The 9,198-nt window shown below is 29.1% G+C and overlaps 1 long non-coding RNA gene across 1 annotated transcript; it reads left to right on the top strand.

Annotated features, from left to right (window-relative positions):
* Positions 1-206: 206 nt before the first annotated feature.
* LOC131656606 (uncharacterized) lies at positions 207-2,038 on the top strand. Its single transcript, XR_009300193.1, has 3 exons — positions 207-340; positions 1,609-1,652; positions 1,867-2,038. It is a non-coding gene; the product is annotated as an uncharacterized LOC131656606 (long non-coding RNA).
* The last annotated feature ends 7,160 nt before the right edge of the window (positions 2,039-9,198 follow it).

Raw genomic sequence — 9,198 nt, 5'->3', positions numbered from 1 at the left:
TTCTTAAAGCAACTCAGTTCCAACAAAGATAACATATTTAATGTAACTAATTTCCTTTTTATTTTTTATTGAAAGCTGTTTAATATGTAGACAAAACGTTTCCACTTTCTTTTTCCGCGCTCGGTAATTTATTTTTAAAACAAAATGATTGTTTTATTTTTACAGCTTCTTTGTTTCAAAATTCTCCACCAAGCCTAGCACTCATGACCTCGTAAACATTGTTTTTCCGCCGCACACTCCTCCTTGTTTCTCCGCCGCCCACTCCTCCTTGTTTCTCTGCTGTTCAAATCTTTCATTCGCCGTCCGGTAACAACCGCAAAACCTTCAACAACATATCAAGGTCTTTCACTTCTTTCTGCTTCTCTTGTATGCTTCTTTTCTTTAATGGTTGTTTCTATTTATTATTATGGTTGTTTTTTTGTTTATCTGTGAGTGGGATTTTAGATTTTGATAGAAATTTCTTTGGGTATTGGATGCCCTATTTATGTGTGAGAAAGTGAGATACTTGAAAATAACATAATAAATAGAATAGAAACAAGTTTTATGTTTATTGACAGTTGTTGTCATTGTGACAAAAGAAATTGATTAGAATAAGTTTAAGATGTTAATTCCATATGAGTATGAAATGCATTTTGACATAATTAAATCACTAATATTAAACCCCAGTAAATATTAATCACTTTATGTAAAGTGGTAGAAAGTTATATTGTCTTATGGTGGTGTTTAAAATTTATAAGATAGCATGAGTTATTTTAATCTGGCTTGTAGTGAATAATCATTGAGAGTAAGTTCTTCCAAGCTTTAAGTTTGACAATTAATTTTTTAGTAATGGCTTGTAATGAATCATTATTGGTTTGCCTTTAAAGATGAGGACTCCTAAGTAATCAAAATGAGTTAATCATGTAGTGAAACCCAGAATATTAGCTAGAGTTTAAAATTATTCTGTAGAGAAAAATTTACTATTCTCTTGATGGAAAATGTGTTGGTTGGAAATGCTTAGTTAGAATTTATTTAGGCTTATTCTTGGCATATGTTCATTAGCAGCAATAGTTTCAATTTTTTTTATAATTTGGGTTGCAAATTTAAAATTTTAAGAACTGATAGCAATATGTAATTCTACCTTGCTAGTTGTGCACATGGTGAAGAAGTGCTTTAAGTGCTATTGGTATCCTCATTTAACCTTCCTGTAGATTACTTTTATTTCAACTCTTAGAAAAACACTTAACTGAACTCAAACTTTGCTATAGTTATAGGTTCATTTATATGGGCAACATATTACTATTAATTTGTCCTCTTACTATAGTCTCCTAGTAATTTTTCTGACAGTGAAACTAAGTCTCTATTTTCATGATCACTCTTCTCATTGTTGGATTTAAATCATTTTTGTTGTCTAACTCTTGTTGTTTCTTTAATTGAACTTCCCTGTTTGATTTGTACGAGTAAACTTTTAAATTCAATAAATCTGATACTCTTTAGCAACAACTCTAAAAACTTAATAGTAATTTAGCAAGTGTATCAAATTGTTCACATAACCATATTCTCATTGTTGGAAGTAGAATTTTTTCCCTTTTATTCAGGTTGCTCATTATTTTTATATTGACATTGTAGATATTTGGGATCAGAGTGCTCTACTTTTTATACAAGAACTCAAGGTAATTTTTTGAAAAATAAGTAGAAGGTGAGATCCTTTAATATTTTCTTGAATCTAGTCTTATATATATTGTTTGCCTTAAATACCATATATGAACTATAATATGAAATTATAAGTTATTTGTTCATTTTTGGTGTCTAACTCAAATACTATACATGACATATATGCTCTATTTAAATACAATACATGATCTATATACTTTAATTATATTACAGAATAAACATGGACATCCGACTACATCGTAGTTGGATGTATAATAGGTTAAATCCTGGTCGGAAGGGGTACACTGACGAGTTTCGAAATGGGTTAGATGAATTTGTATCATTTGCACTTCGGCAAGAGGGCATAATTAATAGTGAAATTAGATGTCCTTGTTCTAATTGCAAAAACGTCCCTTTGAAACACTTCGAAGAAGTTAAAGTTCATATTTTTCAAAAACGGTTCAAACCTGATTATTGGTATTGGACATGTCATGGAGAAAGTGATCCAGAGTTACTTGTAGAAATTAATAAACAAAATTTTGCACAAGAGGGTCATAGCAACAAGCACAGTAGATTTGAGAATATAGTTTATGACGTTGTTGGACCAGAACACCAAATGCAATGTGAGGAAGAAATGGAAGAGTCTCCAAATATTAATGATCAAAAGTTTTATGATTTACTTCATGCAGCACATAAACCATTGTGGCCTGGATGCAACGATCATACTGAATTATCTACTGCTGTTAGATTATTGATGATTAAGTCAGAAGGGAACATGTCTCAACGGTCTTTTAATTAAATGGTGGCACTTATGAAGGAGACACATCCTCCAAACAATCTTGTTCCTAATGATTATTATAGGACTAAGAAAATCATTTCAAAACTTGGTCTCACTGCAGAAAAAATAGATTGTTGTGTTAATGGTTGTATGCTATACTACACCGATGAATGTAAATAACTAAGAGAATGCAAGTTTTGTAATGCACCTCGTTATAAGAAAAAAAAGACTGGCAAGAAGAGTTGCAAAAAAATTAATTTCAAATCAGTCACAAAAACAGTCTCCGAAATCGGTCTCTGAATCAGTCACTAAAAATCCGTCTCTGAAATGGTCGTAACAGACCAGCGACCAGGGTTTTCGCTACTATAAAATAATGGTCATTGATTTGGTCACTGAGGAATTTAGAGACCGATTTTTCATATTTTCGGTCACTATTTTGGTCACTAAAAGCAAAATTTCTAGTAGTGTTTGTATTAAAAAATTTTAAAAATTATTCTATAGTATTTTAACTTTATAAATAAATATGCGATCACCTCTTGATGCATTACAGTTACAACTAACTTTTATTTAATATAATTCATCAAAATCAAAGAAGCCTAAACAAGAAATAATTAAAAAAAAACAGTAAACATTGATAATCATCTATATTTCTGACAAGATACATAGTTATACACAATGGATTAAAATAATAAACCTAACGCACTGATGAACGTTAGAGGCATTTAACAAAAATTCTATTATTATCACTATTATTGGTTTCTTGTAACCTTAGAAGGCGAAGATCTATTTAATCATATTTAACAAATCATTGATTTTTTATTTAAAGTGATCAAAAAATTTAAAATTTGTTATAGACATTGGAGAAAAAATATGGTTCGAACTCTCAAACTTGTTTCTGCATTGATAATCCTTCTTTCTCTGTTTACTAAGCTTGTTTATAGCAGTAAACCTAAACCGATTCGTAAGTCATTTATTCACATAAATTTTCAATTTATTATTTGATTATTATTATTATTATTATTAATTATTAATAACAATGATCTATTTTTATTTGAAATTTCAGCTCTATGGCAATGCACCACTAGAGCTGATTGTATATACAAAGAGTGTAACTTTCCAGCGAAAGCGTTTTGTGTTTCTTCAAAGTGTTTGTGCGTGTAAGAGCATGAGTATGTTTTGAAAAACAATTATGTGTTTCTTCTATATATGTATAATCTATTAGTACCTTATAATGTTAGTGCTTTATGATTTCTCTCACAATTTTAATTTTATTCATGTTTGTATGATCTTTGAGTTTGTTTTACAAAGATCAAAGTGTCATAATATAAAATAAATGTGGATATATTTGTTTGATTTCAATATAAATAAAAGTTGAGAAAAATTACTCGAATCGATTATAAGAAAAAAAAGTGTATAATAGCATTGTTTGTGATAATGTTTTTCAACATCATTGTGTCTGTCACAATTGCTCAAAAAGAAATGTCATAATGAGTAAAGAATCCGCACACTTGCATCGAAAGTCCTCCCCGCATAATAGTAGTACGTAGGAGGCATGTCACGTTGTCAACGGCGGTACCAATGTATGTGAATGAAAGAACTTTTAATTGAGAGAAAGGATTAATGATAGACTCACACTCAAGAAAGAGTGTTAACAAGTGTGAGTTGAAAGTATTGAGAAACAAGTGTGGGGAAGTCTTACATTAACAAGAAAAGTGAAGATTGAATACTTTACAAGTGAGAGAATTCACACACTTTGAATAAATATGTGATGTGTGTTTCACAATGTGTCTTACTCATAAAGAAATGTCTCAATAAAAATACTCCCTCATATTGATCTTTAAAATGATGATCTAACACTTTTATGCTCCATTGATATCATGGGTTAGAGAAAAGTTAATAGACTCAAAATGCTGGTTTTGTTAGTCATTGCCTGACAGATATGGTTTCTTAGAAACATAATAATGTTCAAAGGAGAAGTAATCGACTTCAATTATTTGTTGGCTTAGATAAAAAAATTCTCATGGTCTTGTATTTTTGGATCGGGCAGGATCAAGGTTTTTTTATACTGAAAATTAAATCGGTGGAGCGCTTGTGGTTGTAAGGTTGTTCGTAGCCAGGATTGTAGCCGTTCAAAATAGAGGTGTTCAAAAATATGATTAATTGAATTGTATATTTGAATTGAACCGAATTGGACCATAAAGAAACTGAACTATTTAAATGGTTAATGAACTGGACCATTTAATTTAAACAGTTCAAATTCAGTTTAGAACCGGTTCTAAACCAATTTCTTTTTATAAACTGGTTTAATTATTTTAATTAATTTCTCATAAAAATAATTTTAAAAAGTCATATTTTTTTCAAAAATTTAAAATAAAAATAAAAAATTCTGAAAAAAAATCAAAACAAAAATAAAAACTTTTGGAAAAAAAATCCGAAAGTAAAAAAAATACTCAAAATATCTTTTCCTAAAAATTAAAAAAAAAAAACTGAAAAATAATTTTTTCTTAAAAATTCTGAATTTTTTTTCTTTCAAAAAAAAAAAACTAACCCATTTAAAATAAATAATTTGTTTGACTGAACATATGAATAAAATTTATTTTATTTTGATTAATCAATTCCAAAAAGATTAATGATTTATTATTGATTTCATAATCTCATATAAGTTATTGATAGAGTTTGCATTTGCAAGAAAATTTGTTGAATGTAAATGTAAGGTCTGTGAACAATTGAAATTTTGTTTGTGCATAAACAAAGAGATTTCGTAAATTGAGATGTGTGGTGTCGGTGCTCAAAACCAAACCAACCCAATAGAAAACCGCAAACCAAACCAAACCAAACCGAAACCGCAAAAAACCGCATTTGGTTCGGATTAGTTTGGGTCATTTTTTAACAAAACCGCACGGTTCGGTTCGGTTTGCGGTTTGTATTTTGTAAACCGAACCAAACCGAATCAAACCGCATTATGTTACAACCTAAATTTTACTTAACTCACATTCAACCCAAAATTAAACCTATTATACATTAGCCTTATGAATACGAACAATTTTCTCATCCTTACACATATAATTTCAGCCCCGATCTTCTCAAATCTCTAATAACATTATTTCACCTTCTTTGCCACATACATCTTCCCTCTTCTTCTATAATCTTATTTCCTATATTCTTTCTTTTTCACCTTCTCATTTTTTTGTAAATGTTCCGTATTTCAATTTCCTTTTTATCGCACATCTTCTTCTCTAATCTCTCAACACTTTTTCTTTTTAACCTTCACTAATCTTTCGTCTCTTCTATTTATTTTGTTTCATTATAATAATTTTATATTGTTTTATGCTATTATTTTATGTTTAATATTCCACTTTTGTCTAATTTAATTTTTACATATTACATGAAAAATTGTTGTCAAAATACGACGAGTTTTGTTGTTATTTGTTAGTGAATGAATGTCTAAATATAAAATTATGTTGTCATATATATGTGTATATATGGCTCAATAAAATATTTATAAAAAACCGAACCAACCGAACCAAACCAAACCGCATTAGTTTGGTTAGGTTTGGTTCGGTTTTTTTTTAAAAGTCAACCGAACCAAACCAAACCGCACTATTTTTTCTCTTGCGGTTCGGATATTTTTTTCGTCAAAACCGCCCAAACCGCACCGCGAGCACCCCTATCTGTGTGTGCATAAACAAAGAGATATTGCAAATTGAGATGAGTGACGTCTACTGAAACAAACTATATATATATATATATATATATATATATATATATATATATATATATATATATTAAAAATAAATTTTAAAATAGACTAATTATAAAATAATTTTTAATATAAAATTGGTTTATAACTACAAACTAGTTTTAAACCAGTTAGATATACAAATCGGTTTAAATCAATTTATAACTGAATTGAAACCGTTTTAACAATTAATTGAATTGTTATTAATGTGGTTATTTAAAACAGAACTGAATCATTTATTTGGTTCGATTCAGTGCAGTTTATGAACCATTAACACCTCTAGTTCAAAGTCATAGTTTGGTAAGGTGCTGATGTGTAAAGGGTATGTTGAATGCGTTTGTCATGCTTATTTTTATTTTTCTTGTTTCCCTTTATTAAATCTTGATATTCAATTTTGCGATCGATTAATATAAGAGAACCAACTCTATTATTCACTTGCGGCAGTCCTATTTAAAATCAAACCATAGTTTTATAAAGACTGCTCTAATATAAAAATTGTTAACACCTAGCAGAGTTCAAATCTAAAATTTTGAGAGAAATGCACTTTCAAAACTCAAGATTTTATTGATTTCTTCTTTTTATAAGGAATTGAAATACCCTTTTAACTTTTCTAAATAAGTTATCTCTGTTTTCTAGAGAAAAAAATAAAAAGAGCTTATTTATATTGTATGTTCTAAATTTAGCTTCCAATTATATTTTTTTTAAAGCATATTTTTCAAGTCTGAATTTATATTCTTAAAAGCATATTTTTCAAGTCTGAAGTTCTAAAGATGATTTTAAAACTCACTAAAAAGTTTTTGGTTTTAAAATCTTCTTATAAATAATAAATTAAATAAGAGATTAATAGTTATGTAGTAGATAAAAGTTTTTAATAATGTTAAATCCTTATTAATTAATAATGTAACTTAGATGATATATTAGGCTCTGCGAAATGACACGGTTATTCTTATATGCTAAAAACTCGATTTTACCCTTATCAATATTGTGAACTCAAACTTCCCTATGTTCAATATATTTTGATGAAAAAAAAGTTTTTGATATCAAGAAGATAAAGATGAAACTCAAGATAAAACATTATGTGCAAAGCTTTGGAATCAACAGAATTAAGTTTCAATAAGGTGTAATGACAATACTAACCTTCACTACAATTTTAGATGCTCAAAATATTTTATACATTTTCATCTCTAAAGTTCTCAAATTATCAAGCATAAAAATCTTTTATTCAAATGCATAAAACCTTATGCTATTTGAAATTTGAATAATTATTTGAAATTCAAAAAACATTATGCATTTGTTAAGTCAGGTATCCATTAAAACAGACTTAACAAGTCTTGTACAAATTTGAAAAAACAGTAACTTTTTTAACACCTTTTCATGCACCTCTTCATGAAACCTTTTTATATTACATTGGCATTTGTTCATGATATTTTTTCATAACTTCACCATGATTCATAAAGGTGTTATGCTCATATAAATACATAATTTCAAATTACAATTCACCACTTCCAATCAAATAATTAAACTTTCAAAATTCACATTTCAAATATTACAACTTTTATTCAAAAAAATTATGCATACATTCACATCATCTAAACCAGAAAATTCTTGAGCATTCTAACACTTTAATATTTGTGAATTATTGTCATTGGAAGGGGAGATCAATTACATTGAGATATCACTTAAGATTATAAAAGTGATGATTACTCTACATCTTTATTCATCATTTATTGTAATAAATTCTTAAATATCAATGATTGTTTGATATTAGGTGTGTTTCTTTGTTGTTCAAGAGAGTAGAAAAGAGACGATTGTTGTCTTGTTCTACTTGGTTGGTTCGTATCCTTGTTATCCAGGATTATTGGAAGCAAGAGAGTTAAGCTTGAGAGGATTGTTCTCATTTCAACTTGGTTGATCACAAGAGGATTGTTCTTGGTGATTGTGTTAGTCTGTATAAGTCCTAACAATAGTAAAATCTCTTCCGTGTTGAAAGGGGTCTGGAGTACTCTCTGATTGTAAGGGGAACCAGGATACATCCTTGTGTTCTTTATTATTTTTTGCATTTTATCTTTTTTGTAAACATCGTCAAACCAGAAAAATAAAGTAACATACCACTTGAATCACTTGAATCAAAACTTGATCATTACACCTATTTCATCCTTTCTCCTCTTAGGAGCACTCTTTAACTTACAAATGGAATCAGAGCAGGTTATAGGTAGCATGTTCCTAAAGATTCATAATGGCTTCCGCAAATGCAAATCTGGTTTTCAAAGATGGTGGTAGTAGTAACAAGCCTCGTTTGTTTTGTGGTGAATACTTTGATTTTTGGAAAGTACATATGAAGGCACATCTAGAATCTCAAGGAAAATAAATATGGAAAGCAATTGTAAAGTGTTGTAATGGTGTTGGCATTCCAAAGTTTGAAGGTTCAAGGGATAAAGATGATGAAGAAGAGATCTTTACGACAAGAAAGCAATAAATCTTCTTCAAGGTGTACTTAGAATGGATGAATTATTTTGTATTCCAGCATGCACAATGGAAAAGGAAATATGGGATACATTGGTGGAAACTCATTAAGGAACCGCTGAAGTTAAAAGATCAAGATTAAACACTTAGAGTCAAGAGTACGAGTTATTTAGAATGTAGCCCCGAGAATCAATCCTCGACTTGCAGAAAAGATTTGTGCATTTGACAAATCACTTTAAAGAACTTGGTAAGACTCTTAATACAATTAACTTAATCCTAGAGTGCTTAGCTTTTTAACTAGAGAATGACAGTCAAAAGTGACGGCAATATCCGATAAGAAAAATCTATCCAAAATGACTTCCGCAACGTTGTTCCAAAAACTTCAAGAATATGAGACGTAACTTGGAAGACTTGAAAAGCATGAAATTTAAGTAAAAGATTCAAAAGACATTGCCTTAAAGACAAGAATAAAACATCATGATAGAAATCAAGAGGATGAGTCCACTAGTGAAGAAGATGATAATCTTATCAAGAAGTTTGAAAAGTTTCTAAGAAAAGAAAGAAAAAAGCATATCATTAAAAGATA

The sequence above is a fragment of the Vicia villosa genome, linkage group LG3 (assembly GCF_029867415.1).
Source record: "Vicia villosa cultivar HV-30 ecotype Madison, WI linkage group LG3, Vvil1.0, whole genome shotgun sequence".
NCBI lineage: Eukaryota > Viridiplantae > Streptophyta > Magnoliopsida > Fabales > Fabaceae > Vicia > Vicia villosa.
Note: the sequence above shows the minus strand (reverse complement) of the source record. Positions and strands in the feature narration are given on the sequence as shown.